The following is an 11008-nucleotide window of genomic DNA, read 5'->3' on the forward strand; positions in this document are numbered from 1 at the left end:
CCTCAGAGTCTCTTTAAAAATAATGAAATTATCACGAACAAAAGGATAATTAACCTCTGATCTTTTTAAGGGAAAAATTTTCCATCTTTATAATTGCAAAGTTCCAAAATCCAAAAGAATCTTTTCCTGTAAACGTTGCACGAGTTGGTCTTCCTTATTTGTGTTTTGGATTAGTTCCCAGTTGACATCAGATACAGCAGCAGACCCTTTCTCTTTTGTGTGGTATGGGGAAGCATCAATTTGTGAGTTGTAAATACCCAAACTCTGTCCTGAAGATTAGCCTTAACTAAATTGCCCTGGGCACAAGAGATGGGGAATTCTACTTGCAGAATTTAAAAAAAAAAAAAAAAAAAAAAAAAAAGAATCTTAACATTCAAAAGGAACAGGAAGCAGCTTGTCCATAATAAATCACCAGCAAGCAAGTGTTCTGCAGAGGAAAAGATTGATATTAATAGAGGCGGCATTTTTCTTTCAGCAGGAAAGATCTTTCAGTGAATTTGGAACTGACAGCCTTGAAAACCTAGTCAGCGAAGAGTTTGAATGCCACAAACTTGAGAAGAAATGTTATTGTCTTTTATGTACTTGAGCATGCTTCTTCCTCTAATTGGGAGGTAGTTGCATTCAAATGTCCACATCATCGACATTTGTAAGCTTCACACATGGGAGGCCACAGTTCACTTTTTTGTTTATATGTCAAGGAGTTTGACTAATCCATTTAATTATCAATGGGAAGAAAGCATCAATGGGGTAAAATTGTGGCACGACAAAGAGTTGCTCTCTGCACCCTGCATATAATTAAACAGAAGTTTTTCTTGATGCATTATCATATATTAGAAAGGAAAAGGCAGTGGCCTGAGGGTCAGAAGATTAGTTCCTAGGCCTCCTCTCTTTTACCGCTGCCAATTTAGAAACATGGTTAAACAAGCTAATCTCTCTGGATCTCAGTTTCCTCAACTGCTACGGGCGGTGATTGGAGAGGATTCTATTGAGACTTTGGTTGATGTGCCAGTTACTATTGCTAGTAACAAATTATCCCAAATCGACTGGCATAGAACCAGAACCATTTTATTGTGCAAACAGATTCTATCTAATTCGGGCTGGGCTCAGCTGGCCAATTCTTTTGCTTCTCCAAGAAATTACTAAGGTCACTCAAAGATACTCAGCTGGCAGATGAGAAGGTCCCAAAGGTTGAAGACAGGTTGAGTCACATGTTTTGGCAAAGATGAGTTCAGGATATCAACTGGAATGTCCAGCAAGGTCGCTTCTTCAGCCTGGTGGTCTCAAGGAATTTTTTTACATAGTAGCTGGCTTCTCCCAGAGCGATCATATTAAGAGAACCAAGTAGTTTCAACCTAGCCTTGGAAATCAGATACCCTCATCTTCACTGCATTCTGTTTGTCACAAGGCTGTTCAGATTCAATGGCAAATGCTATAGAGCCCACCTTTCTTGTTTTTTTTTAAAATTTTTTTTTAACATTTATTTATTTTTGAGACAGAGAGAGACAGAGTATGAACGGGGGAGGGTCAGAGAGAGGGAGACACAGAATCTGAAACAGGCTCCAGGCTCTGAGCTGTCAGCACAGAGCCCGACGCGGGGCTCGAACTCACAGACCGCGAGATCGTGACCTGAGCCAAAGTCGGCCGCTCAACCGACTGAGCCACCCAGGAGCCCCTAGAACCCACCTTTCGATGAGAGCAATGTCAAAGAATTTTGCAGCCATATTTTAAAACCACCACACCTAGTTATGAGTTCCGAAATATTATTTCTCAGTATTATTCTCCAACAGAGTGTCCATTCCCATGTCTGTCTTTCTTTCTTTCTTTCTTTCTTTCTTTCTTTCTTTCTTTCTTTCTCCTTCCTTCCCTCCTTCTTTCCTTCCATTCATTCATTCACTTATTCATTCATCAAATATTTTAGTCCCTTCTCTGGGTCAGACATATTGAGTAGCCTACAGTAAAATTGAAGGGCAAAACAAATACAAAATCCCTGCCTTTATGGAGCTTGTAGTCCAACGAAGGCCACACACATTAATCAAATGCAGGCAAGTGTATAATTACAAACCCTGCGAAGTACTATGAATGAAAAGTGCAAGAATCTCTGCGGTTCCACAGCAGAGAGCTCTGGTTCAATCAGGGTGCAAGGGAAGCGTCATGAGGAAGAAATGTTCACTTTGATATCTAAAGAATGTGTTCATGAAGAGCATCAATATATCCCACACAAGACTTCCTCCTGTTGCTCTGCAGCCCCTAAATCTCCTAATTTAGAAGACCCTTTTTTTCTACCCTCCTTAATTACTCTTTAGCAGTAGTTCATTAGGGAAGTTACATGTTCGGTATCTCGTATGTATCCACCTCCTATTTGTTCTCATCCTTATCAACCTTTATTGACTGCCTACTGTTAGCTGAATAGAATCAGTAGGTTTAGTGTGGCATTGCACGTGTTCCATGTGCTGGCTCTATCCTAACTTTCTGGCCTCATCTCTCCCTATTCTCTTTGGACACCATGCTCCAGCCATACCAGGCTACTTGCTCTTCCCAGAGCATGCATTCATTTTCATGCCTCTGTGCCTCTGTTCTCACTGATCTCTCTTTCTGAGATGAATTCCCCCCTTGTTTCCACCATTAAAATGTCTTTCATTCTTTCTTGCCCCAGAACCATCTCCACTAAGGAGGCTGTCCTAACTTTTGGGACTAATTACTCTGTCCTCCAAGTGTTCTCTGGCTCTTTACTGATGCTTCTTTTCCATTCTGCTTTGTTAGTTCACTGCCCCTAAATTTTAAGATTCTTGAAGACAGCAATCATTAAGAAATCATGCTTCTGTCCTCCAAAGTGCCTATTACAGTGTTTTTGCCATAGTAAGCATTTAATAATTGTTTGCAGAATGAATGGATGGATGGATGGATGGGTGAATAAGAATCATTTTTTTAAAAAAAATTTACTTTGGGGCACCTGGGTGGCTCAGTTGGTTGGGTGTCTGACTTCGACTCAGGTCATGATCTCACAGCTCGTGGGTTCGAGCCCCACATTGGGCTCTATGCTGACAGCTCAGAGTCTGGAGGCTGCTGCGGGTCCTGTGTCTCCCTCTCTCTCTGCTCTTTCCCTGCTCCCACTCTGTGTCTCTCTCTCTTTCAAAAATAAATAAACATTAAAAAAATTAAAAAACAATAAAAAGAAATAAAAAATTTTACTTTTTGTGAGAGAAAGAGTGTGTGAGTGGGGGAGGGGCAGAGAGAAAGGGGGATCAGAGCATGCGAAGCAGGCTCAGTGCTGGCAGCAGAGAGTCCAAGGCAGGGCTTGAATTCATGAACCATGAGATGATGACCTGAGCCAAAGTCAGACGCTTAACTAACTGAGCCACCCAGGTGCCCAATAAGTATCCTTTTAACCAACTGATAGGGGTATAAAGCACAGAGACCTTAGTTACCATTTTCAATCAGCATTTAGCATAGTGGGTAGTACTCACTATTGATATTTCACTGTAAATAAATGTGTAACTTTCATACGTCCATATTTCAAATACACTGAACCTATTAAAACACTTTCCACACAATGCTGGTTACGTTTTTAAGTACTTCTGCTGAATCGTAAATTCTTTGGGGCAGAAACTGTGTGTTCCTTTTATTTGTGTCTGTTATACTCCCAGATGTTTGTTTTACATACAAATCACTGATATGAAATGAAAATGTCTGTAAACTAATAAAAAGGTTTGTAACCTATTTCCTAAGTTCACAAGTTACTCAGATTCTTTTCACATTTATTATATATACGTCACTGTTCTAATATGTCAGTGTGGGTGCGTATATACCTGTATATTAAGACTTGGTGTAAACCATTTGCCTTGGATACGCTATGAAGGAAATGATCTTGAAAAGCAACCATACCTAGCAAGTCTTTGCTATAACTGAATAATCTTTCAATACGTTTCAAGCTTGCCCTTCAGTGTTGCCATTAAACAGGTGTTATCATTGTATTTGTTTGCATATTGCGTTTTATTGCTTTTGAAGAGAGTGATAATGATGACTATCTTTGCAGAGCAGTGTAGCCAAAGGGCTGGAAGGAGAAATGGATCATAAAGTGACAGATGATTAGAGCTAGAAGGGGCTAGAAGCCTAATAAATCCAGCTCGTTTATTCTACAGACGGGGAAACTGAGATTCAAGTTGAAGTACTCCACGATGCTCAATTTTGGGGAGTCTGACATAAAAAAAGAGACTTCCTAGATTAAGGGAAGCACGAAGTTTATTGACTCTTTTCTCCTCAGAGGGTCTCTTCCAAACAGCACTGTTCTGGGACACACCTGTTGGATCCCAGTCTGAGCGTGGTAAGCACACGCTTATTTATACCACAAATGACATCATCCATCCATCTTGGAAGCCACAGTGCTCACTCCTGTTGGTTGTCAGCGGTGTCTAAGATGTCCCCTGATTTCATTGACCTCTGTGTGTCCTGGAACCTTGACCTCTAAGGCTCCCTGGTGCCAGAATGTCTGCAGCTGTAGGATCAAAGACCCTCAGGGGAAAAATCCACTCCTAACTGAGATGAAATGGAGTGAGTTATTAGGAAAACTAGCTATATGTCCCAGAACCCTTGTTCATCTGGAAAATGCTTGAACTGTATCCCCAATATAAACACCAAGCCCTAAGAGCTAAACAGAGCATAAGCCAGAGACAGAGTCTCCTGCCTGGCAGGCAGAGCCACATTCCGTCTGCCCTCCTGATGTGCCTGGCACATAGTAAATGCTTTATAAATAATCTGTGAAATTAATGAAAGAATGAGGCAGCATGTAATTAAAGATACAAAGATAGCAAAATTGGGAAGCCCAAAAGATCAGGTGAAAAGTTACAAATTTCAAAACAGTGGGTTAGATATTTAAATGTAGGTCCTGAAATTGAGTCTAAATTCTGTCTCCAGCTTCCTGGCAAACAGAGCAAAAAGGGCCATGCAGTGGGCTTCACCTAGTTCTCATTATGGTGGAGAACACAGCATTATAGGGCATCACATATTTTTCTATCTCTGAGAGAAATGAGTCGTGCGGGCAATCTATCTACGTCACTAAAGTGTCATTTATGTCTTGAGGACATGTGAAGATGCTTCCTTGGTTGGCAGCTAGAGTAACTGCTTGCAACAGTTTGGTAATATCCTCCCCAAATAGTGGTTGTCCGCAGTCTTTGCTTAGAGAGAGAGCAACTCCATTTTGGTTATCATCCACTGGCTGTCTGTAACTGCTATTTCTTCACAATCCTTAGCCAGGACCCTCCGTTTGAAGCTGAACCTCAGAGCATTCTTAAAATATTTTCTAAGCCCTCTTTACTTACAGATGTCCTTCTTCCACTAGTCTTATAGAGCTAGATGCTAAGATATTTTTACAGTCTTCTATACTTAGTATGGCTTATAATCCTTGGCCATGTTATCTCAGGCGCCCCCTTAAGAATCCCTTAACAAATAAAGTAACCTGAGGAGAATAAAATCCTTGTTGATTGATTGATCTGAGACTTGCAGTGCACTCAGCCCAGTCTTGCTGTTCAGCTCTCTGCTGTGGCTCCCTCCCTCCCAGTGTGTCTATTCCACTGAGATATTTTCTCCTACTTCTGGCCAAACTCCATATTTTTCCTCTCATTGATCACCATATCTGTAATAGCGTCCACCTCCCCATCAGTGGTCGTAAATCAGATTTGAGCTTACCTTCTTTATGATATTTGACAAACAAAGCTTGTGAGAGTTTGAACATTTTAAGTTTTTTTTTTTTAATGTTTATTTATTTTTGAGAGAGAGAGAGAGAGACAGAGACAGAGTGAAAGTGGGGGAGGGACAGAGAGGGAGACACAGGATTGGAAGCAGGTTCCAGGCTCTGAGCTATCAGCACAGAACTTGATGCAGAACTTGAACCCATGAACCGTGAGATCATGACCTGAGCCGAAGTTGGAAGCTTAAACTGACTGAGCCACTCAGGGACCCCTTAAATTTGCTTTTAGCACTGGCATGTATTTCTTTTAGTTTTTTAAAAAATGTTTATATATTTTTGAAAGAGGGAGAGAGAGCATGAGTGGGGGAGGGGCAGAGAGAGAAGGAGGGAGAATCCCTCGCTGTCAGTGCAGAACCCAATGCTAGGCTTGATCTCATCAACTGTGAGATCATGACCTGAGCCAAAATCCAGAGTTGGACACATAACTGATTAGGCTACCCAGGTGCCCCTAGTCCCAGAATTTTAGAGCTAAAGTGACCATATGATTAATTTTGGCACCTTTGTTTTATAGACGAGAAAACTAAGACCAAAAAGGTGAAAAGATTTGCTTTTCAGCCCTTAGCCTGGAAAGTATTGAACCCGTGTAACCTTCATGGTGTTTATTTCTGTATCATCTCTGTTTTGTGAACTAGAAGATTTCAATCTACAAGTCATTGTCCCTTGTCCTCTGGTAGTCACTTTACATATTCTTAATAATAAATTAACGAACTAAGTGAAATAATATATCATGGTTCATTTTATATTCTACTCCAACCAAAAAGAACTAACGAATTAACAAATAAATTAAGGTCATTTAAAGTAGAAATAAAATACATAAAGTATGTCAGTCATTTGGTTATTTCATGGCAGAATTGACAACAGATGAGTTTTTTCCTTGTTGTATCTCAGCCTTATCATTATAGCATATTGATTATAAATACTTAAAAAAATCTAATTCTGACAATTCTTTTTCCTAAAATATGTGTTTTAAATACTATGATTTTAATTTTTTTATAAGGAAATTCGATTTTAATTTTTTTAATGTTTATTTTTGGGAGACAAAGAGAGAGACAGAGAGACAGAGCATGAGTGGGGAAGGGGCAGAGAGAGGGAGGCACAGAATCCGAAGCAGGCTCCAGGCCCTGAGCTGTCAGCACAGAGCCCATCGCGGGGCTTGAACTCATGAATTGTGAGATCATGACCTGAGCCGAAGTCAGAGGCTTAACCAACTGAGCCACCCAGGTACCCTTAAATACTATGATTTTAAAAAGCTATGATAAAGTATCTGTCCACATCGGTAAATTCCTTCTTCTAAGAGGCCAAATGGGCAATGGCAGTCTTGCTTATAATAAGCAGATTTATGGAATGGAGAAATAATCAGTCTTGGCAGAAGCTTCCACAAACAGGAGATGTGAAAAGTAGTCGGAACAAAGAAGGGGTCATCCCTAAAACATACAGGAAGCTTTGATCTTTCTTGTTGCCTACAGCAAGGTGAAAGGGTAAAGTCTTCAGCAAGTCTGATCTGTGTATTCAGGTTAAATGACACTTTCAACACGTATGGGCAAGCAGAAGGGTTGCTCAAATGGTGAAAAATACAGGCTCCAGACCTTGTGACTCTACAAAAATACCAAATGTAAAATAAATTCTTTTTTTTCCTCGTAAGTTCAACTCTAGGAAATAATGAATTTCCTTCACAGGAGTGATTAGATAGCATAAGAATGCAAATTTGGCACAGTAATCAAAACCCAGTAATGTCGGACATTTTACATTCTTGCCTGTGATCTAAGTTTTATAGTCCTTTCTAGGCATGTCATGCTTCCCAGGTTGTAGCCACTGATACTTTGAGAGACTGTGGAAACAGTTACTCATGAAGACCTACACCTTTGAGAGAACACCCAGAGGGTAGTGAAGGAAAGGAGTGACAACTCTGCTTGTGTTTTGACTCATCCTAAAGAAATGCATTAGCCCTTGAGATATTTGCTAATTTTTCCAGAGCTAGCATATTGTCACTGCAAGCTCTACCCAGTTACTGTGTCATGATTTATAGACGCACTCCCAGTTTTTGAGCTCTGTGTAAGCTGTGCCTCATAGCATCCCTGACACGTATCCATTCAACTGCCACAGAGAGCTTAAACCTGTCTGGCAAACCCAGTGCGTTACCTAGAAACATTGCTTCCAGCATGTAAATCCATCAGGGATCCTAAGACTTTACATTTCTGAAGTCATAACCTTTTTTTTTTTTTTTTTTTTGGAGTAGAAACTTCTCCTGCTGACTCTCTTCTGACATAAAAGTGCCTTAGCCTTAGTTTTGTTTTGAAACGGACAAAAGATGCGCCAGGAAGCTGTTCTCTCGTCATAGCTGCAGTCATTGCTCGGCAGATGCCATTAACTCCTGAGAGGATCCCAAAGCAGGGTGACAAGCAGAAGAAAAATGACAGAAGCTTCTAAGTCTGGAGTCCTCATTCTGTTGTTTATGGGGGCACACCTGAGGTCTCCAGAAGAGGCATGGTAAGGTAAATCAAGGGAATCAATGCTTAGCCCCAGGCAGCACTCACCAGGCACCCAGCCACTAGAGCTCACACAGAGGCAGAAATCCAGGAACTGAGTTACGAGGCCACAGATGGACAAGCAAGGACAGTTTGATGTGGAGTCCCAGTATTGGTGCCAGCCCTTAGATTCTTCTTGCCTTGATTCGGGTCTCTAAATTGGTGTTAAGGGCCCGGGCAGTTCTGTCTGAGTATGGAGTCGAGAGCAGTGTCCACCATATTGAGGGCCATTAATGCCATTACAGTATTGCAATTTGAACATAAAAGTACCTAGCCAGGGCGAAGCCTTGCTCAGAGCCTCTACTCACCAAGCCATGTGCCCCACACAGCCTGTGGGGGCTCACGGGCAACACTGGTTTATAAGTCCCCCCAAAAGGCTCTCTACATGCTGGGGTGATACTGGCAGGAGACTCACTGGCTTAGCATTCATAATCAGGCAGGTCCTAAAATGTGCACTTCTGGAGATGCCCCTGAAAGATGTTACACCTACAGGTATAGAGACACCGGGGACTGAAGGCAGAAGAATGACTCGTCATTCAACTTAAAGCTGTGTCTGTTACAAGACCTCCTATTGCGAGTGGGGAGACATTTGTGTGAATCAGAAAAAGGCAGATCTCATACCGCTCCAGCAAGCATGGGTTGACGATCAGAGAGTGAGTCAATTTTAATCCCTGCTCTTCCCTTTGGCCAGCATGTACAAGCATTCCTTGTGGCTCTGCCTATATGTCACTTAAAAAATTTTTTTTTTAATTTTTAATTTGAGAGAGAGAGAGAGAGAGGGAGAGGGACAGAGGGACAGAGGGGAGAGAGAGAGAAAGAAAGAGAGAGAATCTCAAGCAGGTTCCACGCTCAGTGCAGAGCCTGATGTGGGCCTCAATTCCATGACCCTGAGATCATGACCTGACTGAGATCAGAAGTCAGACGCTCAACTAACTGAGCCACCCAGGTGCCCCTATGTCACCATTAATAATAGATCTAGAAACTGTTTTGTAAATGGCAAAAGTATATATATTTTGTTTAAAAGTGTCAATTGCTTTCACAATTAATATATTCCACAAGTTGTGTAGCTAAATTCTAACACACCTTCATTTTAAATATATCAGGATTTTCACAAAATGGAAGTGGCTTGGGTCCCTCTCTCTCTCTCTCTCTCTCTGGCCTCTGAGAAGCCCCAGACAAGGGACAGGAGGGAGGGAGGCAGGAGCTGGAGTGAGGGAGGCCTGACACCTTCCACTGCAGGGAACTGAGGCTGCCCGTCAACTCTAATCATTTTCCTGCAGGAAATGTCATTGCATCATTGCATTGCAAGAAAGTGATGTCATAGTATGGGGCCCTGATCTACTTCCTGACTTTTAACCTGAGTCTTGTAACCTTTTTCAGCTGTACAGCACCCAGAGAAAATGAAACACATTGAAATGTAAAGGCTAGCGTGTCTCATAAAGGCCTGTGAGGCCCCAAGATGGGGTTCACTTCTGCACATACATTAATGATCAAAAAACAGTTTTGTTTGGTGACCACATCCTGGACATGACATGGTCCTAGTACCTAGGAAAGTCAACGGAAAAGAAATAGTCTTCAGGATGTGTCTGAAATTTCTGGACAGGAACCCTTCCGTTTCCTCATATTGGGTTTAATTAGTGGGGACAATGCTAAATTTAATTAGGATGCATGGCTTAGTTTTTGTTGTGGCGGTGTTTTGTTGTTAAACTCTCTGTGAAAATGAATAATGGTCCCTGAACCGATATTTTAAATCTTACATATGGCATTTGTGTCTCTATGTCTTAGGATTGGTTACAACCCCAGCCTAAATGACATTATTAAGCTATTTCCTGGAATGTCAAGGGCTGAAATTGCCCTGTCAAGAAGGACTCTGTTCTTTCAGGGATTGCAGAGAGCAAGGGCTCAGATTGCATTCTTGCTCTGTTATTATAAGTTTTTGCCTGGCAGGAAACCACTGGGTCTCAGATAATTTGCATATATCCAATGAGAGTGATCCACTGTTCTATGGAGGTTTTCAAGATTGCATGACAACACTGTGGAAGAATCTCATATGGGGAAAGGGGATTTTTTCCCCCTTTCCCTAAGCCCCATTTTAAATAGTTTCCTTCCCACAAGCTGATGTGTCCACATTCAAAGAGTTATAAGTAACCCAGCCTATTTTCTTGCCTTGGCCTCTGTCACTAGTCCAGTAATATTATCAGCCACACAAAACTGGAAACAGACTGTTTTAAAGTAAAGGTGCCTTATTCCTTCCGGAAGGCCTGTAAAGCAGACTTTTTTTGGCATGTGATGGTGAGCATGAACCAAAAATTTAGTTCTCCCAGGCAAGGGCATAGTAAAATGTCTGCTCATTTCTTTGTGAAAGCAAGGGCAAGAAATACCCCCCACATATTTCTTGAAAACTGAATATAATTTTTAACACGTTCTACATGGGATTCCAGTCAGCCTAAAGCACTTGGTATTAGACTCTTTCACTTGTGTATCAGTTTGGGATCTTCAGAACTGTGCTGATTTTGCTGAGCACCAAAGTTCCAGGAAGCAATCACTGGACCTCACTGGCCCCACGGTTGGTGCCATAGCAGCTGAAACTTTAATTCTTGATAAAATGCCCAAAAGTCACCTTAAACCCTTTCAAAACAGAGACGGATGCAAATAAGAGTGTAGAATGGAAGTAAATAAATAGCCAGGGCACTCAGTCCTGGCTCAAAATGTTCAAATAATATTAAAATTAATTCAGGCT

Source organism: Panthera leo, chromosome C2 (genome assembly GCF_018350215.1).
Source record: "Panthera leo isolate Ple1 chromosome C2, P.leo_Ple1_pat1.1, whole genome shotgun sequence".
NCBI lineage: Eukaryota > Metazoa > Chordata > Mammalia > Carnivora > Felidae > Panthera > Panthera leo.